General features: G+C 49.3%; 1 protein-coding gene across 2 annotated transcripts in view; it reads right to left on the minus strand.

Annotated features, from left to right (window-relative positions):
* The window catches only part of LOC144805402 (uncharacterized), a 284,002-nt gene that overhangs the window by 75,402 nt on the left and 180,709 nt on the right, over window positions 1-27,891 (minus strand). The gene's annotated exons all lie outside the window — the stretch shown is intronic.

The following is a 27,891-nucleotide window of genomic DNA, read 5'->3' on the forward strand; positions in this document are numbered from 1 at the left end:
CTTCAAGGGCCCGAATGTGAGGGGGGAGATCATTCCAAAGCTTCGCCGCTAACACCCGGAAGGAGCGACCGCCGGCTCTGCTCAATCTGAAGCGCGGAAGAGCTGCCAGGTTTTGGCCCAGTGATCTAAGGGTTCGTGAGGGCACATATGGCCTTATCAAATTCTCCAATATTTGAGGAGAAAAGCCCTTGAGGAATTTGAACGCAACGCATAACACCTTGAATCTGATCCTCTGGTTCACCGGAAGCCAGTGAAGAGAGCGCAACGCCTTAGCGACCGAACAATACCTTGGCAATCCAATCACCACTCTGGCTGCAGCGTTTTGAACTCGCTGCGGCTGGGTGAGTTCCGACTGATTAATTCCCACCAAAAGCGAGCTAGAATAATCCAGCCGGGACAACACTGATGCTTGGACCACTAGCTGCCTCGTGGGGGCGTCGAAAAATTTCATAATTGGTCTTAACCCTCTGAGGAAACAGTAACAGGTAGCCGCCACCTTCCTGGTATGGCAGATGAAACTGAGAGTCGGTTCCAACCAAACCCCAAGATTTTTTATCTCCGATGCTGGAACAGCGGCCTCACATAAAGGTTGAATAGAGTGGGGCTTAACGAAGAACCCTGCGGGACACCCAGTTCCAACGGGTACGATTTAGACTGGCAGGGCGGAATCGCCACCTTAAAGGACCGATCGTCAAGAAATGAACGAAACCAACATAGGGCAGAGCCCACGACACCCACTTCTTCCAGGCGCTGCAGCAGAATCCTGTGCGAGATCGCGTCGAACGCGGCACTAAGATCTAATAACAATAGTGCCGCCGTCCGACCCTCATCAAGCACAGAGCGCAGATGTTCAGCCATGGCAAGTAGGGCAGTCTCCGTGCTGTGTCCCGCACGGAACCCATTCTGGGTAGGGTCAAGAATATTAGCCCTAGTTAGATGGTCCGAAAGAATTCCGTTCACATGGGCCTCAGTTATTTTCGCAGCCCAAGGTTGGAGGGAAACAGGGCGGTAGTTCTCAGGTTTAAGGGGGTCTAGAGTCGTCTTCTTCAGAATCGGTGTTACTACAGCTTGTTTCCACCTAGTGGGAACTGCACCTGAAGATAGAGACAGGTTAATCAGAGAGAGCAAAGCGGCACGACATAGCAGGGACATACTCCTAAACTGAGCCGGTTTCATCGGATCTGCGGGAGAACCCGATTTGATTTTAATGCTCAAGGAGTTGAAGGTCTCAGTCGATAAAGGGGGCAGAATGGCGAGAAACTCCCCTCCACCCAGACTACCACTGACCGGCTCCAAAATGTCAGTGCCCTTCGGGAAAGTTCGGTAGATGGCTCGAACCTTCTCGAGGAAAAAGGAGGCCAGGTCCTCACAATGAGATTCCGAACAGATTTCCGCCACCGTAGCTCGTTTGGCCATCAGGTTGTGGTATATAAATAAATAATACCGGATCTAGGTTTGACTGGACATAGCAATAACAGATAGCTCAATAAATAAGAGTCAAGATTCGAGGTAGTAGGAGTTTTGCAGGTTTAATACAGCATAAAGGACAGGAACAGGACAACCTGCACAGGAATAGGATGGCAGCGCTGCCGGGGGCAGGATCAGAATCGGTGTAAGGGAATAAAAGAATCGGCGACGGCGTAACATTTAATAACAGTACACAAGCATATATACTAAAACAGTTGCATTACAGTGAATACAGTAGGCGGAGCAGTGGGTGTGGTCAATAGCAGTCGCGAAAGATAAGGGTGAAAGTGGGTGTAACAAGAGGCGTATACATAGACATGCGATGTAAACGTAACAGAATATGTCATAAATGGGGCGGAAACATGGAGGGGGCTACCTAAGGAGCCGGGACCTCTAACCTAGTGGTGCGCGCAAACTGACAATGACGTGTTACTAGGAGAAGCTGGGGGCTATGAACTCTGCGCTAGGAGTAGAGACTGAAGTCTGGAAAGTCAGGGCGACATGTACCTAAACCCTATCTAGTATCTAATGTTTAGAGGACATGTTGATATAAACTAAGAGTCAGGAGGGGAAAGGCTAACAGACTCTAAGACTGGAGCATGCATTATTCTACATGTAGTGCGTGTTGAAGAATATTAAATGACCATTAAATGCAGTATTTCTCTTACATGGAGACGTAAAGGCTAGACAATGACGGAAACTATTGATGCGATTCAGTAGCTTAGGAATGCAGAGAAGGAGGGCTGGACTGATAACTAGAATCATAACATACTCTTGGCAGACTCGTGGGCAGAGCCAGGCTGAGCCGGGCACTGTGAGGCAGGAAGTAAGTGAAGGGTCAGGAATACAGGTGGGGGCTGTATCGCTCCTCAGCGAGGGCTCAGGAGACAGGAGCTGAATCTGGTGTCCGGGCCCTTTTGAGGCCTAGAAACGGGGACTTTTCAATGAAATAACGTGCACACTGAGAAACGTGGCAACGTGACTTTACATAGGCCTAATACTCGTAGCTTTCACGAGAACTGGAAACTGGCATACTAGAGTTGGACACAACTGTAATTGCGTCTTTAATCAAACATGGGGAATACATATGCATATTAATCATGCACACATAACATAAGATGGAGGACACGTAGGGACACAGAACATGGCAAAATTTACTTTTCCACATTCCCTCCTTGTCACTACGTTTCCATCAGGAAACATCAATATTCATGATACCATCTATCATTTCATATAGCATCATTTGCTCGTCTCGGATTGTCTTGGAACGGGATTTAGAACGGGACTTGGGACTAGGAATACAAGAGGTAGCACAAATGCCGCAAATCGCAGGGCCACATTGTATACAGAGGCAGCAACTGAATATGATCGCTACTGCAACACCTAGAAATGACAATACTTTCCATCCCCAGGCGGAAATTATATTCCAGAACCAACCGGACCATGTCCAGGTGCCTGGATTCTGGTGTAACATATGGGCAATATTATGGAGTCTGGTTATAGCTGAGTAAACAGACGGTGCGTTATTAGGAATGAAAATGCAGCAACTAGATCCGATGACTCTACATGCCCCGCCCCTATCGGCCAGTATGACGTCAAGGACGAGACGATTCTGGAGCACAACAATTCACATAAAGGATTGCTCTTCAGTTAAGTTACCTAGAGCGGAAGTAGTCTCAATCACTACTGCTTCAAGGGTTCTGGTTAATCTACGTATCAGTTTACTATTTACGACAGTACCTAAGTAGGGGAAGATGCCTTTATTGATATCTATGTATTGTTCTAGAGCAGTTTCAGTATAATCGACAATCGGGAGGTCTCTCTTGTGTCTAGTATGTACTAGGTGGGAATTCCTATGATAGTCAGGTGGGGCTAGAAAAACTGGTGGCAGTAGGAAGGCAATGTAACAGGTACCATCCCAATCGAGGGGCAAACGAACATATGCGGTCTGACCACAAACAAAATAAGAATGACGTGAAGCTTTGAAAATAGATTTCCTACTGTCACTATACTTGACAATAGTCGTACAATCACTATGGCCTACATGTACGGAACCCTTCTTTCGGACACATAATTCACCTTTTACTGGTAATACTGACATAGCAGGTAAGTCTGGAGTAGTATCAGACTGAACATTCAGGACCATAAAAGTCGAACAATAATTACCCAAATTATAAACTTCATTTTCTAGATCTAACCCTGTTCTGTGGGGAAGACCTTGCTTGCCTGGGAAACATGTACTGTTAAGAAAAGACATATCTGTTGAGGATGACGTTAACGTGGACCATGCTTCACACGAACCGTTATGTGAAAATGGATAAGGAAACAGTGGCAGAACTCCCTTCGGTGTCTGGAAAGGGGGGAGTCGACCACACACCCAACAATTAGTGGCATTGCTGGTCTGGTGTGAATAATGTAACATGCGGACAAAGGAATTATTTCGCATAGCAAGACGATATGAGAGTTCATGAGGAGGCAGATCACTAAACGTGTGCTCTACTGTAACATTAGAAGACTTATTTACATGAGAAACTGGAAAACACAAATAAAATGCATAACTTGTGCAGGTAATCATAATGCTGAAATATAGCAGAAAACATAAAATAATAGTGCAACTTTTAGAGTTCTCACTAACTCTCTCTCTGTGGGGGTCTATTTTATACATGTCAGAAACCGGTCTAACCGTTTCACCTAGGGGAGGACTTAGACAATCAAACTGGCTGACTTATTTTACTAGACCTTAATTTTAGCTTATACTCCTGCTGCGGAGTTTTCTCTAACAGGGAGGGATTTGTATCATTGTCTTTTGCGGGACAGTCCTTGAGAATAATACTTTGGCAGTCTTTTAAATCCTCGGAAATGTTCTTGGAAACAGTCTTTAGTCCGTAAAACTTTTTCACATGCGACAGGTGGACCCAGCCCTTCCTGCCTTCCAGCTTGACGGCAGTACGGGTGGCCAGGAGGACTTGCTTGGGCTCCTTCCAGCGGGGCTCCAGCGGACTTGAACGATCAAAATTCCGGACAAGAACCATGCATCCGGGAACGATTTCATGCGGTGCCACCTCGGTATTGTCTGGAAATGCGGCGGCAACCTGTGAACGACAAGAGTGTAGGGCAGACATCAAGGAAGCTAGGTAATCTGTCAGCATATTACTTGAAACATCGGTAATACTTCGGGGTCTAGGTGTACCCCACATATTTGGGGGGCGGCCGAATACGACCTCGTACGGGGACAGACCTGATCTGGAATGTGCGACCATGCGCATATAAAACAAAGCGACTGGCAGAGCTACCAGCCAGTCCACACCTTTCTCTTTACAGACTTTGGCAAGGCGGATTTTCAGGGTCTGATTATGTCTCTCTACGAGACCGGCTGCTTCAGGATGGCGTACACAATGAAACTTCCACTGGTACCCTAACAAAAGGGAGATATGTTTCATGAGCTCAGATGAGAATGGCTGGCCGTTGTCAGAATATACGACCCTAGGGAGTCCATAACGGGGGAAAAATTCACGAACCAACTGCTTGGCAGTGGTCGTGGCTGTGTAATCTGGAACTGGATATGCTTCTGTCCATCTAGACAAAGCGCATACAACTACAAGGACGTACTTGAAGTGTGGCTCACTGGTTAGAGGAGGCAGACCTGGAAGCAGAGGTCAGCCCGGGACCAGGGTTCAATTCCCGGCTCGGCGGTGTCTTGAGTCTTAAAATGTCCATGGACTTGACAATTCTCGCTCCGGTGCCTACTCGATTCACGGGTTCACACTCTGCGACTCTGGGCAATAGCTTGCTTAGTCTCCACAACGGCCCCTCGCGGTGGGATGCCTGGCTTTCACCTTGCGGATTCCCTGCTGGGGTTATCTCACAGGGGAGAACCAGGACGGGTTCCCTAAGCAAGCGCTTAGAAACCGCTCGGTGATTTGCGCTATATAAATTCCTGTACATTTACATTTACATTTACATTTACTTGAAACCTCGACATCGCTCCATCTGAATATAATCCATTTGGAGGACTTCAAAAGGGTGGTCAGGAGGCTGGAATCCCCCTTGTTCCACCGGGACACTTTTACCTGGATTAAACTGGCAACATATCATACAGGTACGGACTTTCTGCTTGGCTGCAGCTCGTAAATGCTTGTTGAACCAAATGTTCTGGATACTGTCTAACATAGCTTTTTCTCCTAAATGTGCTGGACTATGTGCGGTATTGATAATGACTTGAACCATAGAGTCGGGGAGAAACCATGTGGCTTTTCCCTTCGTCACCCATCCCTGATCTGTCTGGACCCCTCCTTGTTCGGACCATTTCTTGATTTCATCGGGAGTAGCATGTGACTGGATATCTATGACATCTTGAGTGGGGTCCTTAACTGTCATACATGTAGTCTGATCTGGAGTATGTGTCTGTGTCGGATTAACTGAAATGTCTGGGGTCTGTGCTGTAAGCTTGGCTGTACGATCTGCTAGATCATTACCTTGAGAAATAGTGTCAGTAACTTTCGTATGTGCTTTGCACTTCATGACGGCAATAGATGTCGGTAAGTGTATAGCATCTAACAGAGCTTGAATAAGGAGACCATGCTGAATCTTGGTTCCATGAGAAGTCATGAAACCTCTCTCCTGCCAGAGCACTCCAAAGTCGTGTACGACTCCAAATGCGTAGCGGGAATCTGTGTATATGTTAACTTTCTGGTTCTTGGCGTGTATGCAGGCTTGTGTCAGAGCAACTAGCTCTGCTGCTTGAGCGGACAGAGTGTCAATACGGTGTGTTTCAATAACTTCAGTGTCTGTAGTCACTGCATACGCGGCTACTAGTTCTCCTGTACTTGTTCTCATACATGAACCATCCACATAAAGTGTCAGGTCGGGATCTGGTAATGGAATATCTGTCAGATCTTGTCTTGGCTTGGTCATAGTGCTAACTACTTCCACACAGTCGTGTGTGGCAGGATGTGAAGTAACTGACGGTAACAGTGTAGCTGGATTTAGAACGTTGCAGCGTCTGATTTCTATGTGTGGCTGGAACAGTGTCAGTTCATAACCTGTTAAACGTGCAATTGTCAAGTGCTGAGTCTGTGTTCGGTTTAAAAGAACTTCCACAGAGTGTGGAACTTGTACTGTCAAGGAATGACCTAATACTATGGAATCACTTTGTCTGATAGCTAGTGCTGTGGCTGCAACTGACTTGAGGCACGCAGGCAGAGCCTGGGCTACAGGATCTAATGTGCTCGAAAAATAAGCACAAGGCTTGTATTGTCCTGCTTGATCTTGTGTGAGAACAGATAATGCTGTACCTTCGCGTTCAGTGACGAAAAGTGTAAAAGGCTTACTGTAGTTCGGTGTAGCTAGAACTGGAGCTTGGCATAAGGCTTTCTTTAACTCATTGAAACTAAGTGTATGTTCAGATGTCCAAGGGAGGACAGTCGATACGGCTGCCTCCTGTGTCGTTAACTGTATCAGTGGCTTGGCTAGAAATGCATACTGAGGAATCCATTGTCTGCAGTAAGAAGTAAGGCCGATAAAAGCACGTACCTCCTTCTGGGTCTTGGGCTGAGGAAGACTCGCTATTAACTGGATACGGTCAGGTGTCAACTGCCTACCCCTCTTGGACAGTAAGTGGCCTAAATAGATCACTTGCTGGACACAGAATTGAAGCTTCGAAGGGGACACCTTGTGCCCCATCTCGGCTAGGAAATACAAGACTGTAAGGGATGCTCGCTCGCAAGCACGTTCAGAACGGGCTGTGATCAGTAGATCATCGACATACTGGAGCAGGGCAGTGTCAGTTGGCATGTGAATATTGTCTAGTTGTCTCTTAAGTGCTTGACTGTAAATACTAGGACTTTCTGTGAAACCTTGAGGAGCTCGTGTGAACATATAGCTCCTTCCATTTAAACAAAATCCGAAAAGAAACTGGCTGTCTGGATGAATGGGGACACTGAAAAATGCGTTCTTGAGGTCTATGACTGTGAAAAATGAGGCTTCAGAATCAATGGCTGTCAATAGGGAAGAGATATCTGGGACAACTGGGTATTGGGGAATAATACATTTATTGAGTTCTCGAAGGTCAATCACTAATCGATATACTGGAGGTGCATTTGGATCAGTACGTTTCATGACTGGAATGATCGGAGAATTACATACATTGGAGTCAGTTTCTACAACTACTCCTTGAGCGATGAGCTCGTCAATAATTTTGGATAAGGCTGTTACAGCCTCAGGTGGCAATCTGTACTGTCTGATTCGTGGTAACACACCTGGCTTGAGAGTCACACGATGGGGTGTGATTTGCATATAACCAACATCAGTTGGACCTTGCGCCCATAAATGCTGTGGAACATTGGACAATCTCGGATCAAAATCTCGTAATACATAGTGACCCTTGAAGTCACGCAAGAACAGTCGTATTCCTTCTGGGGAGCAGCAAATAACTGCACCTAATTCTTTCAGTGTCTTAATTCCTAACAAATTTTCTGGACATGACTTTGTAAGTAATAGATCAGTAGTTCGGGACAATGGACCTACTTCTAGCGTAACTGGCTTAGATATCTCGTTTACAATAGGCTTTCCTGAAAATCCAAGGGAAACATTTCTAGAGCCTGAGCGCGGAGCCCCTGGAACTTCGGCGTGACTGATGGTGGTCCTACTTGCCCCTGTATCAATCAGAAACTTTCTGTCTTTCCCTAATACTTGACTGTGAACATAGGGACCCTCTTGATCTACAGGTATCTCGATGAGAGGCAAGCCTACCTCCCTCTCTAGGCTGTTTCATGAATATGGCTGATACTCTGGATACTCGGACTGTGCATACTGGTACATCTGCTGTGTAACATGCTGTGTTGCAGCTATAGGCTGCGGTACTGGACTAATTTAGTAACAAAGAGATGAGGGTATGACTCGCTACTTGTCCTAGACCGGTACCTGGTACTCGTATCTTATCTTCAGCTTCTAGAACTGCCCAATCGATCTTTTTCTCTCCCACCTCCCATTCTTTTTCCTTGAGTTTTTCGTATACCCCTGCGGGCAACAGGACCTTTAACATTTTAATTATATCTGGATACGTATATTCTCCCATACGGAGCATGTCTTTTAATTCTCGGTGGAACCCTGCTGGATCTTTGTCATGACAGGGAATTAATTTCTTCATCTCTAAGAGTTCCATCTTTGTAATCGGAGTGTAAACAAACACTCGTTGCATTTCACCATCCGCTGTCCTAACTGGGTGTACTTCTCGTAACGGATTCTGTCTATCTATGTAAAAGGGTTTACTTTCTGGGGGTGAGACATGAACAAAATGCAGGTTCAAAAACATACTATATTTGTGGCGTTGTTCTAGAATGACACTAATTAAATCGGTACCTAGACCTTTCCATCTATACTGGAGTAACTCGTTCAGGACATCGTGTAACGGACCTGGATCAGAATGTTGACCCTCATACAGAGTAATGAGGTGCTGGATCATATACATACCCACCAGTCGTTGCTCGGCTGGGGGCAGTTTCAGAAACATTTGAGCCACTATTTCATCTGGAAAAGTGGTAGAATCAGTAATCCATCGGACTGCTGATCGGGCTAGTTCTTGTTCATGCATAGTACTTAACTCACTGTAACCGATTCGTGATTTCAGAATGTGATCGGTAGCTTGAAATACTTGTTCTAGAGAGCCTTGTTCTGGTGCTGGATGAGGAACAGTTTTCTTGTAGTCTAGACGTGAATGTCGGTCGGAAAGTCTAGTTCTACCTACGTACGCTATTCTAGTGAGATTCTCGTCGTCTACCTCTTCAGTAGAAGAGTCATTTTCTTTCTCGTTTACTAGTGCTTCTTTGCGTTTCTCGTGTAACCTTATTATTTCTTTACGAATTTTCTTGTACATACTCTCTATACTACTGATGGTTCTGTGCTTACCCTCGGCTATATTATCACTCCACTTTGTCAGGATTCTCATTTCGGCCGGATCTTTAGTCGGGGAATCTTGTTCTCTTATTAAACAATTAATCAGAAACTTTAATAACATGAGCTGGATCTCAGCTTTCCTTTGAGACATGGCTTCGCCAATACTTTCTGGATCATCCCCTGTACGGATGAAGCGATATATTCTGTCTAGATCTTCTTTCATATCCGGTAGGGTGTCCAAATACCCGGTCACCCGTCTTACACGGATGGAATATATAACTGTACTATCATCACCTGCGACTGGATCATAGCGGCATTCAGTAAGGGCTCGTCGGATTTCTGCAACGGACTTATATTTGGGCGTACGCTGTAACGCACGTTCATGTAACTCGACTAACGTTACACGTTGGTGTGGTGGCGGGGTACCAGGAGGACCTCCTCCTGCGGCCCCTAAACTGGAATCGTCGACTGATACTCTTCGTGCTGGCAGAGTGGGAAATTGTAATGTGGGCTGGACCGGGGGTACCGTAGCAGGTACTCCGGTGACTGGAGGAGCAGGATTTACATTATTTACAGGAGCTGGCGGAACAGGATTTGCATATTCTGGGACTGTGTCGTCCAAGTAGGACGAAATAAAAATATCAGCTGCGGTCGGTTTGTGACGTAGCTTGGTCGGAACTAATGGTGGCGGGAAATTACTGGATGCCTCCGGGGTTGCTTTTGGCAAGCCCTCGGCAAGAAGAGGGTACATACCCTTAATAAGGGCATTCCTCTGTCTGTCTGACTGTTCGGTTTTAACTCGTTCACCTATCTCGATTAGTTCCCTTTCTTGGGCTCGTTCTAAGGATTCTCTACTTAGTTCTGACTTTCTGATTTCTTTTTCGGTTCTTTTATGAGATTCTTTGCGCCATAACTCGGTGGCATCTTTCTGTGACTGTCTGGCTTTCTTTTTCCATAATGCTTCTTCTACTCGCATGATGCACTCGGCATCCCACGTACCTGATACGGGCCATCTATACTTTTCTTCTAACTCTTTGGTGTACTCCACCCATAAATCTAGATATAATATGGCACTTATGCCATGCTTCTGATACATAAAATGACCTGGACTGTCCCTAGGCGGGACAGGAACTGCTTCTTCTAACAGACCTTTTCTAGTTCTTAACTGACGTAGTTTAGAAAATAAGGGCATGACTGAACTGTAATCTAGACACAATACAATGCACAATGAACACGATAACTACACCACTTTCATACCACGACATTAAAATACATAAAGAACATTTAAAATAACAGTTCGAACAGAATACTACCTGGAATACTGAAAACAGAATACATGAATTTTCTCGAGAACAGAACTGACTAGAACAGAGACTAGATGTACTGCTGAAACAGTACGAAACTTACCGGTCTCATAAAGAGACACGTCAGGACCCGCATCCACCGAAGTGGGCACTTCGTTTTGGGTCTGTGTACCACCAAAACCCACGGACCAAAGTCAATTAGATTGACCCTGTCTAGATACTACCCCAGCAACGGTACTCACCGGGCAGCAAGAACGGAAGGCCTCGGACTGGACTGGACTGCTTCGACGCCGGACGGACGAACTTCGGACTTCTGTTACGGGTGGGCCTCCGGATACCTCGGACCTTGGACTCTCGGCTTGGGCTCTGGTCGGGACTCGCCGCGTTCCTCCACCGCCTCGTCTGGATGCTGGACCGCCACCTCCGTCTCCTCCGTGGGCCTGAGGGATACTTGAAGCAGAAATATCTGCACGTGCACGGTATGGTTCCGTCACGGCTGCAGAGGGTCAGGGGGCCGGCGTGGCTTCACCGGCGCGTGGGGAAAGGGCAAGTCCCTATTCGGGCGCCATTATGTGGTATATAAATAAATAATACCGGATCTAGGTTTGACTGGACATAGCAATAACAGATAGCTCAATAAATAAGAGTCAAGATTCGAGGTAGTAGGAGTTTTGCAGGTTTAATACAGCATAAAGGACAGGAACAGGACAACCTGCACAGGAATAGGATGGCAGCGCTGCCGGGGGCAGGATCAGAATCGGTGTAAGGGAATAAAAGAATCGGCGACGGCGTAACATTTAATAACAGTACACAAGCATATATACTAAAACAGTTGCATTACAGTGAATACAGTAGGCGGAGCAGTGGGTGTGGTCAATAGCAGTCGCGAAAGATAAGGGTGAAAGTGGGTGTAACAAGAGGCGTATACATAGACATGTGATGTAAACGTAACAGAATATGTCATAAATGGGGCGGAAACATGGAGGGGGCTACCTAAGGAGCCGGGACCTCTAACCTAGTGGTGCGCGCAAACTGACAATGACGTGTTACTAGGAGAAGCTGGGGGCTATGAACTCTGCGCTAGGAGTAGAGACTGAAGTCTGGAAAGTCAGGGCGACATGTACCTAAACCCTATCTAGTATCTAATGTTTAGAGGACATGTTGATATAAACTAAGAGTCAGGAGGGGAAAGGCTAACAGACTCTAAGACTGGAGCATGCATTATTCTACATGTAGTGCGTGTTGAAGAATATTAAATGACCATTAAATGCAGTATTTCTCTTACATGGAGACGTAAAGGCTAGACAATGACGGAAACTATTGATGCGATTCAGTAGCTTAGGAATGCAGAGAAGGAGGGCTGGACTGATAACTAGAATCATAACATACTCTTGGCAGACTCGTGGGCAGAGCCAGGCTGAGCCGGGCACTGTGAGGCAGGAAGTAAGTGAAGGGTCAGGAATACAGGTGGGGGCTGTATCGCTCCTCAGCGAGGGCTCAGGAGACAGGAGCTGAATCTGGTGTCCGGGCCCTTTTGAGGCCTAGAAACGGGGACTTTTCAATGAAATAACGTGCACACTGAGAAACGTGGCAACGTGACTTTACATAGGCCTAATACTCGTAGCTTTCACGAGAACTGGAAACTGGCATACTAGAGTTGGACACAACTGTAATTGCGTCTTTAATCAAACATGGGGAATACATATGCATATTAATCATGCACACATAACATAAGATGGAGGACACGTAGGGACACAGAACATGGCAAAATTTACTTTTCCACAAGGTCCTTTAACACCTTGAAAATTAGTTTCGATGAAATTCTTGGGCATAAAAGGTAGCACATGTTCTACACACTGCCCTATGGTATATTTTAATTCTGGCGAGGTAGCATACCTTTTTCATCGGGTCATACGCATTTCGCCACTCCCTCTACGCCTATTTACAGGCTTTTTTAAGATGCGCTAGAGAGCTGTCATACCAAGGGCTGGGCTCTTTTGTGCGACCCCTAGACCAGCCCACGGGGATCAGAGAGTCAAGAGCGTGGGTAATCCACTCGCAGAAGCGATCATAGCCTCGCTCCACCTCTGTTAAGGGCCCAATGGAGTCTCTTCCAGAAGATGGTAGAGGTCCTCCAGTCTCAGTTTATTCCAATGTCGCCTAAGCACAGTTCTTTCCTGCGGTTTAAAGGGAGACTCATGGATGGAACAAAGCACCTTCACCAACATATTGTCTGTCCAGGCGATCTGAGTCGGGCATAGAACTCTAACCCCCTCTAAGTTGGTAAAAAAAGGGTCAAGGATATGCCCTCCCGTATGAGTGGACAAAGTGACCAATTGGTTAAGTTGCAGGGCCTCTAAGTCGGCCAAGATGCTGCTAATAGCCGAGGCAGTCGGACAGTCAAAATGGAGATTTAGATCCCCGACAATACTAAAATTTGAGCATCCTAATGCCATAGTGCTAATTAAATCAGGGAGACCAGCCCTGAAAGCAGAGTCACATCCCGGAGGACGGTAAATCAAAATACCAGAGAAGGTGAAGTGATTACTGATTGAAGCCTTAAAAAGAGCGCTCTCACAGCCCGGTATTTTTAAAGCTTTCCATTCACACGGATAGCACGACTTGATGGCCAGCGCAATCCCTCCCCCTCTAGTAGCCCGATTCAACGTGTAGATGGAATAATCCGGGGGAACGGCCAAATTCAGGATACAGGTGTCTGTATCCTGCAGCCAAGTTTCTGTCATAAAGAACAGATCAGGGGACTCGTCCTTGATAAGCTCATATATCTCCAGATGATGTTTGACCAAGGATCTCACATTTAAGTTCCAAATAATGAGTTCCCGCGATCCCATTGAGCGCTTGTGAGAGCCAAGCATCTCCATCGCTCGAATAGGGACAGGAGAAGCCAAGGACCATCCACCACGCGTGCACCGGTATGGACCACATAAAGGGCCAACAGGGCCATGGTCGCAGATGGTGGCCCGACTCCTAATGGCCAACAGTTCCATTACATGATAGTAGACAACATGATCCGAGAGACTGAAACTAAGGGTTCTGCCACGCCCCGCGCCTCCTTAGAGCTGACGAGCGCAGACGGGCAGGACTCTGGCACGACTCAGGCACAGGGAAGGCGCGCCCGCTGCGCGTCACCGCTGCGCTCAGAGTAGTGCGCCTTAAGTAGGCGTATCCCGCTTCGCCAGAGCGCTAGACCGCTCTAAGATGGCCCCCAAGATTGACCCCTTCGCTCCCGTCGCTCCCAAGATGGCGAGCGAGAATGAAAGCTCCCCAGAACCGGACCCGCTCAAACGGCGGTGTTTACACCAATATTATAGTGCAGGTGAGAGGACAGGGGGGCGCATAAGTACACAGTTAAAAACCAGGGACAAAGAAACTCAAATAAACAAAGATAGAAAAACGGGAGATTAAAAAGCGGAACGCTCGTGCAACAGCGCTGGTAAATGCTGGTAAGCTACCTTGTCAGGGCAGAACCCTCAACATCAGACGCCTTAAGTAGGCGTATCCCGCTTCGCCAGAGCGCTAGACCGCTCTAAGATGGCCCCCAAGATTGACCCCTTCGCTCCCTTTGCTCCCAAGATGGCGAGCGAGAATGAAAGCTCCCCAGAACCGGACCCGCTCAAACGGCGGTGTTTACACCAATATTATAGTACAGGTGAGAGGACAGGGGGGCGCATAAGCACACAGTTAAAAACCAGGGACAATGAAACTCAAATAAACAAAGATAGAAAAACGGGAGATTAAAAAGCGGAACGCTCGTGCAACAGCGCTGGTAAATGTTGGTAAGCTACCTTGTCAGGCCCCATCTGGCCCCAAAATCCTTAGGGGCAGATTTGCAAGCCCCTTGCTCCTCTTTTACGCCACTGTTGCGTCACTTTCGTGATGCAGCGGCGACGCAAAAGATGCGTCATGGTGCAGGGTATTTACAACGTGACGCATCTGAGAGATGCGCCACGTTGTAAAGCCCTGCGCCAGAAGGAGGTGTTCCGGCGCAGGAACGCCTCCTAAAAGTGGCTGAGTGAAATCTACAAGATTTTACTCAGTCACTTTGGGGCCCATGCTGCGTCAAAACCCTCCGCCTGCTTGAAGCAGGCGTAAGGATTGACGCAGCATTAACAAGATTCGACCCCTCAGAGCATTGCTGGAGCTGTGTCGCGCTTGCGACGCAACTCCAGCAATGCGCCACCTTTACGGCACAGATGCGTCATGCATCTGTGCTTTTTTGCCCCATGAGGCGCAGCATTGTAAATGATATGCATGGATGCGTAACTTATTGGAAATCTGCCCCTAAATACTTTGAGTATTTGTTTTGTGTGCACACGTGTGTATTTTTTTCGAATTACTGCTTTAATATTTGAAATTTAACTCATACAAATTGCTTGGGGGTCCCCGGCTTCCAGTGGTGACTCAATGGGGGTCCTCAGGATTCATAAGTTTGGGAACCACTGCTCTACACTACTTTATAAAAACTCAAAACTGCCACTATACAGAGTTCCATCTCTCTCCTGCAGGAACATTAATCACCAGAGTCATTTTGACATTTTCCTTAAAATTGCTGAACACGCTGCACAACCCTAAAACCAGACTTGCTCAACAGGCATACTGACGTCATGTATTCGAAGGCGCTCTCGCATGCGATACTGAACACGCGCACAGCCTAAAGGGAGCATAGGTCCCTGCTACTGTGTTTCAAGTTATAGACATCTAAAAAAAAAATCATCCTTACCAAAAACGAAAAGATTAAGCAACAATAGGACCCGACAAAGGGCCATATGTAGGTAAATCAAGAATACCGAATCCTTAATACCAAATTTTACCGAATCGGTATTAAGAATTCGGTATATGCGATGTAGATAAAAAAATCGGTATTATTAATTAGAACTGGGAGACCCCTTCTTGTAAATAATTTGAGGCCAGGGAGTAAAGGGGAAGAAACACTACAAGAAACCAGAATGCTCCCTCATGACCTATAAATGCTTTTAACACGGCTAATACCTCAAAAAAACAGGGCATATACAAAGTGCAATTGTATGTAAATTTTGAGTTATTTTATTTCATTTTTTCATATCAAAACTTTTTTATCTCTTTTTTTGTGTATAAAAACAGTGATTGTAAAATTCATCATTATTCACAAAAGGATTTCTTTCAATATAATCAATCCGTAGTTGTTTGTCATTAATTGTACAATTCACACAATATACAGAAATTCAAAAGACCAGGTAGAGAACCAAACACACAACCACTTACGTACACACTCAACATGCATTCCTTTTCACAACAACCATAGACATCCTATAGTACTGTAACTGTTGTCCAAACTCATTAGTTCTAAACAATGAAGGGTATTGATCACAAATTGGTCGACGCGTTTCGGTGGGAAACCGTTGTAGGGACCACCTTCCTCAGGACCACACAGAGACAATTCAATAGAGGATCTCTACACCTGGAGTTCAAATCTGAAAAAATATACATAACAAAAAAAGTTTTTTTACTCAAATTGCCCTGTGACACATTTATTTAAATACATTGCATTTGAAACAACAATTGTGGACCAACACACTCATGTACATTCACACAATTTCACATCCCAAAGTGCTACCTTATATCCCAGAAACAGAGTGTATTGTACCCATTACCACAAAAGGGAGGTAGCATGATAAAAAAAATCGGTAAACATTACCGATTCGTTAAAATTCGGTAATAAATACCGAATCGGAACGAATCGGTAAAAAACAAAAATACCGAAATTCCAATACCGAATCGGAATTACAGAATTCATTACCGAATCGGTAAATACCGATTCGGTAATTTAAAAATGTGGAATTCGATGAATCAGCCAATCCTGTGTCACACAATCACCTCCCAAACAGGAAGTGGCCACACCCAGGCAGCTGCACAGGACCTGGAGCTCACTGTGAGGCAGGCAGTCAGGTGAGCTGAGGAGCCAGAAGCCACAGAGCCTCACAGCTACAAACAAGAAAACTAAGAATGTCAGCCAGGACCATCACAGGCTTTTTGGACCGCAGTCCCACCAGGTGCCCGAATCACAGAAGATTGCAAAAAACACAGTTGATGGACAGAATGTAGAACAATGTCATACATTCACCCCAGTACAAGGATCTGGGCCTAAATCCATCGTTTTTTTGCACTCCACACCACCCTGGGTTAGACACTGGCTATATGCAAATCAGCTCTGACCCTGTGCCTCATGGGAACAGTCCAGTCCGAACTACCAAGCCATGTCTTTCCCAGACCGGAATCAAGCATCCTAGGACCGGTTTCTGGCTATCAGCCGTCATCAGCCAGGATAGCTTGACTCCAGTGGTGTGGAGAGCCTGAGACTCACGTCTGAGCATACCCAGCCCACTCGAATCACAGAAGAGGCAAATCTAGAGTGGCATTCGGGACAAAATAAATGCCATAGGTGTGACCCAGCGTACCATTGAGGACGTCAGGAAGAGGTGGTACGACCTCAGGAAGACAGCAAAAGCAAGGATGGCAGAGAGGCAGAGGCAGGCTGCCAAAACAGGTGGAGGAAAGAACTGAGCCCCAGCACCAACACCACTGGAACAGATGGTGGAGTCCACCATCCAGCCGGAGAGTGTGAGTGGCGTGGGAGACGTAGACAGCTCCCCCAGAGCAGCAAAGAAAAAAGGTAAGAAGCATGCCCAGCATGCTGTGCTACCCCCTCCCCAACCCCAATCCCCATAGTGGCATAGGGACTCCCACTCCACTCCATGTCTTACTCAATACCTGCTATGCATTATGGGGGATGTAGTCAGAGTGAACTTATGTATAGGACAGTCAGGCTAGCAAACACAATAGCTTGTTAAAGTAATTGGCTATGTCAGGACAACCACTGATCGGTAGGCATGATGTTTAATGTAATTCAAATGCAGACAGAGCAGTGAGTATATCTACATTTGTGTCATTAGAGGCGAGACATCTCGCAATGCTGCAGAGGGTACAGAGCAAAGACAGCCAGGCCAGAGGAGAGGCAACATGAGGAGGAAAGCATGCCTGCAGGGACCACAAGCTCGGCGCAATCACAGCCACCAAATCCACAACCACAGGCATCACCACAGCGCCAGGTAACGCCGGCATCCCCTCATACCCAGTCCCCCTTGCGACGATCACCAACACCACCACCACCACCACAGTCACGCAGGAGGCATGCCGTTGCCACCCTCAGGTACACACACCAACCCTGCAGACACACCTCCTCCTGCAGAGGTACATTAAAAACACAGGCACATACGTTCCACTGCTTGACAAGCCTGCACCCTGCCAGACCCAAGGTCTGTGCCCACACACACACACAATCTCTGCAGCAGATAATGCCACAAGCCAACCTATGCCACAGGAAACTATTGCATTGACTGAAGCTCCTGCCAAGTCTGAGAGATGGAAACATTGGCAAAGGGAGTGAAGTGGCACGGGGTAGCAGGGTAGCACTGACAATCAACTGACTGCGGGACATGCTTCATACATAGGGATAGGTTTGTGCAAGTCAACAAATTAACAGGGACAGCTGAGCAAAGAGTGCAAAGATTCCTCACAGTGCAGTAAGATGCAGTGCTGTGTGTAGATTCCTCATGGTGCAGTAAGATGCAGCGTAGTGTGTGGATTCCTCATGGTGCAGTAAGATGCAGAGCAGTGTGTAGATTCCTCATAGTGCAGTAAGATGCAGTGCAGTGTGTATATTCCTCATGGTGCAGTAAGATGCAGTGCAGTGTGACAGGTTTCTCATAGTGCAGTAAGATGCAGTGCAGTGTGTAGATTCCCCATGGTGCAGTAAGATGCAGTGCAGTGTGTAGATTCCTCATGGTGCAGTAAGATGCAGGTGCAGTGTGTAGATTCCTCACAGTGCAGTAAGATTCAGCGCAGTGTGTAGATTCCTCACAGTGAAGTAAGATGCAGTGCAGTGTGTATATTCCTCATGGTGCAGTAAGATGCAGTGCAGTGTGTAGATTCCTCATGGTGCAGTAAGATGCAGTGCAGTGTGTAGATTCCTCATGGTGCAGTAAGATGCACCGCAGTGTGTAGATTCCTCATGGTGCAGTAAGATGCAGTGCAGTGTGTAGATTCCTCATGGTGCAGTAAGATGCAGTGCAGTGTGTATATTCCTCATGGTGCAGTAAGATGCAGTGCAGTGTGTAGATTCCTCATGGTGCAGTAAGATGCACCGCAGTGTGTAGATTCCTCATGGTGCAGTAAGGTGCAGTGCAGTGTGTAGATTCCTCACAGTGCAGTAAGATTCAGCGCAGTGTGTAGATTCCTCACAGTGCAGTAAGATGCAGGGCAGTGTGTAGATTCCTCATGGTGCAGTAAGATCCAGCGCAGTGTAGATTCCTCATGGTGCAGTAAGATGCAGCGCAGTGTGTAGATTCCTCACAGTGCAGTAAGATCCAGCGCAGTGTAGATTCCTCATGGTGCAGTAAGATCCAGCGCAGTGTAGATTCCTCATGGTGCAGTAAGATGCAGTGCAGTGTGACAGGTTTCTCATAGTGCACTAAGATGCAGTGCAGTGTGACAGGTTTGTCATAGTGCAGTAAGATGCAGTGCAGTGTGTAGATTCCTCATGGTGCAGTAAGATGCAGTGCAGTGTGTAGATTCCTCATGGTGCAGTAAGATGCAGTGCAGTGTGTAGATTCCTCATGGTGCAGTGTGTAGATTCCTCATGGTGCAGTAAGGTGCAGTGCAGTGTGTAGATTCCTCATGGTGCAGTAAGATGCAGTGCAGTGTGTAGATTCCTCATGGTGCAGTAAGGTGCAGTGCAGTGTGTAGATTCCTCACAGTGCAGTAAGATGCAGCGCAGTGACCGTCCTGACCTGGTCAGAACCGGTCGCTCCACTCGCTCCTTGGTGTGCCTTACTTGTGCCCCCGATCTCGCCTGCAATTGTGCCTGGTATCGTATCGATACTGTTTATTAACCTGTATTTGTGCCAGATTGTGCCCCCTATCTCGCCTGCATTGTTTTGGTGCCATTTGTTGTGCTTCTTAACCCTCCCCAATCCCTGCCGCTGCTCCCTCCCGGCCCCACCCCCGTTCCCTCCAGCATCCCCGGACCTCGCCACCCCGCTCCCGCCTCCCAGCTGCTCCCCCCACCCACTGGTAAACATAAGGGAAGTCAGGCGAGGTGAAGAGCTCTGACCCTCCTGACCTGGCCAGAACCGGTCGCTCCACTCGCTCCTTGCTGTGCCTTACTTGTGCCCCCGATCTCGCCTGCAATTGTGCCTGGTATCGTATCGATATTGTTTATTAACCTGTATTTGTGCCAGATTGTGCCCCCGATCTCGCCTGCATTGTTTTGGTGCCATTTGTTGTGCTTCTTAACCCTCCCCGCTCCCTGCCGCTGCTCCCCCGCGGCCTCACCCCCGTTCCCTCCAGCATCCCCGGACCTCGCCACCCCGCTCCCACCTCCCAGCTGCTCCTTCCTCCCACTCGTAAACATAAGGGAAGTCCCGCGAGGTGAAGAGCTGTGACCGTCCTTACCTGGTCCGAACCGGTCGCTCCACTCGCTCCTTGGTGTGCCTTACTTGTGCCCCCGATCTCGCCTGCAATTGTGCCTGGTATTGTATCGATATTGTTTATTAACCTGTATTTGTGCCAGATTGTGCCCCCGATCTCGCCTGCATTGTTTTGGTGCCATTTGTTGTGCTTCTTAACCCTTCCCGCTCCCTGCCGCTGCTCCCTCGTGGCCCCACCCCCGTTCCCTCCAGCATCCCCGGACTTCCCCACCCCGCTCCCCCCTCCCAGCTGCTCCTCCCTCCCACTGGTAAACGTAAGGGAAGTCCCGCGAGGTGAAGAGCTGTGACCGTCCTGACCTGGTCAGAACCGGTCGCTCCACTCGCTCCTTGGCGTGCCTTACTTGTGCCCTCAATCTCGCCTGCAATTGTGCCTGGTATCGTATTGATATTGTTTATTAACCTGTATTTGTGCCAGATTGTGCCCCCGATCTCGCCTGCATTGTTTTGGTGCCATTTGTTGTGCTTCTTAACCCTCCCCGCTCCCTGCCGCTGCTCCCCCGCGGCCCCACCCCCGTTCCCTCCAGCATCCCCGGACCTCGCCACCCCGCTCCCGCCTCCCAGCTGCTCCTCCCTCCCACTCGTAAACATAAGGGAAGTCCCGCGAGGTGATGAGCTGTGACCGTCCTGACGTGGTCAGAACCGGTCGCTCCACTCGCTCCTTGGTGTGCCTTACTTGTGCCCCCGATCTCGCCTGCAATTGTGCCTGGTATCGTATCGATATTGTTTCTTAACCTGTATTTGTGCCAGATTGTGCCCCTGATCTCGCCTGCATTGTTTTGGTGCCATTTGTTGTGCTTCTTAACCCTCCCCGCTCCCTGCCGCTGCTCCCTCGCGGCCCCACCCCCGTTCCCTCCAGCATCCCCAGACCTCGCCACCCGCTCTCGCCTCCCAGCTGCTCCTCCCTCCCACTGGTTAACATAAGGGAAGTCCCGCGAGGTGAAGAGCTGTGACCGTCCTGACCTGGTCAGAACCGGTCGCTCCACTCGCTCCTTGGCGTGCCTTACTTGTGCCCCCGATCTCGCCTGCAATTGTGCCTGGTATCGTATCGATATTGTTTATTAACCTGTATTTGTGCCAGATTGTGCCCCCGATCTCGCCTGCATTGTTTTGGTGCCATTCGTTGTGCTTCTTAACCCTCCCCGCTCCCTGCCGCTGCTCCCCCACGGCCCCACCCCCGTTCCCTCCAGCATCCCGGACCTCGCCACCCCGCTCCCGCCTCCCAGCTGCTCCTCCCTCGCTCCGCCCCCCTCCACTCTCCACTTATGACAGAGTGGCAAACGCGCAGCGAGCGGCCCTATGCGCGCCGAAGGCGCGCCAAAGGTAAGCCCGTCTGCCCCCGTCCGCACCCGGACCGCGCCCAGTGCTAGACCCCCTGGCTCCCGCAGAGGCCATCCCTCCCGCAAAACATACGACGACGCAACCCTCACTGCAATCAACACCGGCCGACTCCCCGATTGCCACCGAGCCACCCCAGGACGCACCCATGGACCCTTCACCTGCCAAGCCTGCAAGTTCTGCTGCATCAGGACCCACACTTCAACCGCACACGCCAAACAGAGCTCCAACAACAACCACCTGAAGTGCATCCTGCTCAACACCCGTTAGGTCCACAGACACGCCATTGAACTATGGAACCTACTCGACACCATAACTCGCCTTTCTCACGGAAACCTGGATGAACGCCTCATCAGCGCCCGACATCGCCATAGCCATCCCGGACGGATACAAGATCATCCGAAGGGACCACATCAACCAAACAGGAGAAGGCATCGCAATCGTCCACAAGAACACCATCCGCATCTCGACCAATTCCGACGACACCCTCACAGCCACCGAACACCTTCACTTCCAGATACACACCGACCCCAAGACCACACTGAGAGGCACCCTCATTTACAGACCCCCAGGACCCCGCACACAATTCAGCGAAGACATCACTGACTTTGTCAGGCCACACGCCCTCCCCTCCGTTGACTACATTCTCCTAAGGGACCTCAACTTTCACCTGGAGAATTACATCGACAACAACACCACCACCCTGCTGGACAACCTCGCCAATCTCGGACTCAAACAACTGGTGAACACCCCCACCCACTACACCAGACACACGCTCGACCCAATCTTCTCCTCCAGCAAGCACATCTCCTTCAGCCACTCCACCGGACTCCACTGGACAGACCACAGCTGCGTCCACTTCAGCTTCAGAAAGAACACAACTCACCATTTCCCGCAACAGGTCCCCCGCAGAAACTGGAACAAAATTACCGCCGACCAGCTCACCACTTCACTGAATCAAAACGCTCCCGCCAGATCAACGGACCCAAATGAAGCAGCCATCAATCTCACACAGTGGATCACCCATTGTGCTGACGACCTAGCACCCCTGAAAAACAATCCCAACAAGCCAGGAAGCAAAAAAGCCTCCTGGTTCAACGACGACCTCAAGAACTCCAAAAAGAACTGCCGCACCCTCGAGAAAGCCTGGCGAAGAAACCCAACCACAGACAACATGACCGCCCTCAAGAACGCCACCCGCAAACACCACCAGCTGATCCGCACCACCAAGAAGTCAGCATTTAAGGATCGACTAGACAACAACGCCCACAACAGCAAGGAACTCTTCAGCATCATCAAAGAGCTCACCAATCCCAGTGCCGGCAACAACAACATCACTCCCTCTCAAGACCTCTGTGACTCTCTCGCCTCGTTCTTTCACAGCAAGATCGCAAACATACACAACAGCTTCGGCGACCAGACCACTGCCCCTATCACTGAACCGAAACCCCCCACCGCCACCCTCCGTGCCTGGACCCCGATCAGCACCGAAGACACCATCCGCATGATGAACTCCATCCACTCCGGATCGCCTACCGACCCATGCCCCCATCACATCTTCAACAAGGCAGACTCCGCTATCGGACCCCAACTCCGGGACATCATCAACTGCTCCTTCAACACCGCGACCTTCCCGGAGAGCTGGAAGCATGCCGAACTCAGCGCCCTTCTGAAGAAACCTTCAGCAGACCCCACCGAACTTAAGAACTACCGCCCCATCTCGCTCCTCCCATTTCCCGCCAAAGTCATAGAGAAGACCGTCAACAAGCAGCTCGCCGCCTTCCTTGAGTCTAACGGTTCCCTCGACCCTTCACAGTCCAGCTTCCGAGCCAACCACAGCACCAAGACTGCCCTCATCGCAGCCACAGACGACATCCGAACCCTACTCGACAACAGGGAAACAGCGGCCCTCATCCTCCTGGACGTCTCCGCAGCGTTCGACACGGTTTGCCACCGCACCCTAGTACAACGCCTCAGAAACATCGGGATACAAGATAAGGCATTGGATTGGATCATCTCGTTCCTAGCCGGAAGAACCCAGAGAGTCCGCCTCCCCCCTTTCAGATCAGAGGCCACCAAAGTCATCTGCGGCGTACCACAAGGATCATCACTCAGCCCACCCTCTTCAACATCAACATGAGCCCCCTCGCATCCATCGCACACCAACACAACCTAAACATCATCTCCTACGCGGACGACACTCAGCTAATCCTCTCCCTCACCAAACACCCAACCACAGCCAGAACCAACCTACACGAAGGGATGAAAGAAGTAGCCGAGTGGATGAAGAACAGCCGCCTAAAACTGAACTCAGACAAGACAGAAGTCCTCATCCTAGGATCATCCTCCTCTGCCTGGGACGACTCCTGGTGGCTCCCGGCCCTTGCCAGCGCACCCAAACCAACGGACCATGCTCGCAACCTGGGCTTCATCCTAGACTCCTCCCTCTCGATGACCAGACAAGTCAACGCCGTCTCATCATCATGTTTTAACATCCTACGCATGCTCCGAAAGATCTTCAGATGGATCCCCATCGAAACAAGGAAGACGGTCACCCAAGCACTTGTCACCAGCCGACAGGACTACGGTAACACCCTCTACACCGGAACCACAGCCAAACTGCAGAAAAGACGTCAACGCATCCAGAACGCCTCCGCTCGACTCATCCTGGACATACCTCGACAAAGCCACATAGCCGAACACCTAAGAGACCTTCACTGGCTCCCCGTCAGCAAGAGAATCACGTTCCGTCTCCTCACCCACGCACACAAGGCCCTCCACGACCTAGGACCCAAATACCTAAACAATCGCCTAACCTTTTACACTCCCACCCGCCAACTGCGATCATCCAATCAAGCCCTCACCACGATTCCACGCATCCGAAGAGCCACCATGGGAGGAAGATCCTTCTCCTACCTGGCGGCGAAGACCTGGAACTCCCTCCACACCCACCTCCGTTTTACCCAGGACCACCTCTACTTTAGAAAACAACTCAAAACCTGGCTGTTCGATCAATAGCGATCCCATCCCCCTTAAGCGCCTTGAGACCCTCTAGGTGAGTAGCGCGCTATACAAATTTCTGATTGGATTGGATTGGATCGGAGTGTGTAGATGCCTCTCAGTGCAGTAAGATGCAGCGCAGTGTGTAGATTCCTCACGGTGCAGTAAGATGCAACGCAGTGTGTACATTCCTCACGGTGCAGTAAGATGCAGCGCAGTGTGTAGATTCCTCATGGTGCAGTAAGATGCAGCGCAGTGTGTAGATTCCTCACAGTGCAGTAAGATGCAACGCAGTGTGTAGATTCCTCACAGTGCAGTAAGATGCAGCGCAGTGTGTCGATTCCTCACAGTGCAGTAAGATGCAGCGCAGTGTGTCGGTTCCTCACAGTGCAGTAGGATGCAGCGCAGTGTGTAGATTTCTCATGGTGCAGTAAGATGCAGCGCAGTGTGTAGATTCCTCATTTTTTTTCTTTTTTTTATAAGACCTTCATTGCACAGTTCTGAGGTGACACAGCAAGTAGCCTACAACCCTCAGGGGGCCCGCCGCGTTGAGTGCAGTTTCTGTTCAACAATGGTGGATGAACACAGCCGTTCAGCCAACAACCCTGGGGTCCGGCGGCGTGGTAGAGAAAAGCGTGCACTGATCAAATAGTTTACATATCAGATAAATTACAGGGCTATGGTTTTTCATGGTTTTTCGCTGTTTTTGGGTTCAATATATGCTAGCGGCATCTCGGCATCATCGTAGTCATGCGTGTTATATGTGTCAGCAAGAGGCGGTGGATGCAACATTACAGAAACCATACATCAATTGCAGTTTATACAGCGACACAGTGACCGCATAGAGCAACAGTGATACATGTGAAGATAGGAGAGTAGTCGTGGACAGTGGCAACATTGCGAGCTGACAGGTGAAGCCGCTATCGGCGTGCCTCGTATCCTAGTATGTGTGTCGCCGCCCGATATTGACGAGATTGCAAGGGGGGTTAGGTGTCAATGGTAGCAGTAATAGGTTGTCATCGAAGTGCAGGGCAACATGTACCCCGGTCATTCTCCGCAGTCTACTTGCAGCACGCCGTGTGTCATGGTAGTGCAAAGGAACTATAGAATACCAGACGAAGTGTAGTTACCAATATCATATACGCACATTTTGTGGAGTCGAGTCAACGGAGAAAGGATTCTGGTTTTGTAAACATAACCGATATATGAACAAGAATGCGAAACAAATCAGGGGGGAAGAGATAGGGAGAAAGACAAATAACAGTCTAGGATGTCTGTGTGCGTATAGATAAGAAGGGGGCTTTGCTACTGAGGGTAGGGCTAGTCATGATGAGAGCAAGAGGGGAGCGCGGAGGAACCGCGAGGAGGGCCAGCGTATTGACGCTAGAGTAATATCATCTGGTTGCGGCACAGTCGCCGGCTATGTTTAAAGCGCGTGGTAGGGTGGGGTGGGGTGGGGTCTTCTAGTGTCAGGAAATAGGAGAGGTGAAAAGACAGCGTAACTGTGTGTAGCATGTAGCTAAGCGGTAGCGTCCGTGGGCATGCGGAACGGTAGGCACGGTGTGGTGTGCATCTACGCATTGGTGCTTCATGAGGACTGCGTATGCTGTGGCATGTGCCTTGTGCAGATAGGGAAGGGGGCGGTGGGCGCATGCGGCCATTTTTGTGTCCCTTGTCCACAGGTTGTGTTAAAAGAGGGTCCTAGTTTAAGTGATACCGTGTTCCAGGCTTGTTTGCTGGAAGGATTTCAGAGTATCATCCCAAAGCTGTGCGATGGGGAGCTTCTTGAGCCCCGCTGTCTCCTCTTGGCATAGGACGTTGCCTTCCGCCCGCGCCCAGTTAGTAAAAGAAGTAAACCAGTGTCGTATGTGTGGAGGTTCGCTGTTCTTCCAGCGCTTGGTGAGGAGGCGTTTGGCTGTTATGAGTCCCAGGTCCCAAAACCTAGTCGGTACCTTGTTCAGTTTGGTCCTTTTATAGAGCCCCAGGATGCAGGCCTCCCATGTTTCCGGTGAATTTACGACTGTGCATTGCGTTAGCAGTGTCGCGATCATGTCCCAGTAGGACTGGATGCTGGGGCACAGCCAGAGCATGTGTAGGAAGTCTGCTCCCACTAGGGAGCATCTCTGGCAGGCAGCGTCAGTGACCATGAAATACCGGTTCATCTTATCCGGCGACAGTTAGGCGCGGTGCAAGATATAGAACTGTATGATCTTGAAGCGGGGGTTGCGTGAGATATTGATCGGACCGCTCAACACCATTGCCCATTCTTTGTTCGTCCAGTCCCTCCCTCTGTCTGCCGCCCATTTGTATTTCAGCTGTAGGGTTGAGGGCTGTGTATGTACCAAGAGGGCTTGTGTGAGCCAGTGCACTATGTGGGTGCTGTTGCCCATGACATGCAAGTACTGCATGAAGTGGTGCATCGGCGGTTCCTCCGACAGGTCCCCCCAGGCATTCGCCAGCGTGAGTATCAGCGACGCATGCAGTAAGAACTGCCCGGCCGGTAAGCCTGTGCTCGCAGTGAGTTCAGCAAAAGTAAGCAAGGCGCCGTCTGTATAAAGGTCTCCTAAGGTTTCCACACCCGCCCGTGTCCATCTCTCCAACATGGCTTCCATCATCACGTCGTCTTCTCTGGGAGTGCCCAGCAAAGGGAGTGTTGGGGCGTACGGTGTCGCCACTCGGGTAAGTCTCAGGCAGCGCAGGAAGCACTTGCGTGCCACTGCTAGGTGGAGTTGTGCAGGGCGGGGGGCCTTAGTCAGGGGATGGAACAATGTGCACAGCTGTGCTTGGGTCCAGGTAGTGGCGTCCGTGGCAGCGTCCTCTAACGTCTTGCCACACAACCATCCCGACACCCATTGTAGTTGCGCTGCCAGGTAGTATAATTCCAGGTTGGGGACCGCGAGGCCTCCAGAGTCAGTGGTCACGTACATTTTCACCAGCACCACACGGGGACTGCCTGCATTCCAGATAAGGCTGCGAAGTAGAACCTCCAGTTCACGGAACACCCTGGTAGGGACGTAAGTCGGGATATTGGCAAAGTAATACAAGAGTCGTGGCAGAACAATCATTTTAGCCAGCGCCACACGGCTAGGCACATTCAAGGGCAGAGTTTTCCAGAAGGTTATCTGTGCGCGTATGGAGGAGATCGCTCTCATCAGATTCCCGTCCAGGATGTCCGACGGGTTCCTGTACACGTGGATCCCCAGATACCTAAACGTGGTGGGATACCAGTCGAGCTTCTCGCCACCGATCCGGACATCACACTCAGGCGTGTCCGAGCTGAAGGGGTAGGCACCTGACTTGGACCAGTTGACTCTCAAGCCTGACACGGCTTTGAAGGTCCGGAATAT

Source organism: Lissotriton helveticus (assembly GCF_964261635.1).
Source record: "Lissotriton helveticus chromosome 1_1 unlocalized genomic scaffold, aLisHel1.1 SUPER_1_unloc_1, whole genome shotgun sequence".
In the NCBI taxonomy this organism is placed as follows: domain Eukaryota; kingdom Metazoa; phylum Chordata; class Amphibia; order Caudata; family Salamandridae; genus Lissotriton; species Lissotriton helveticus.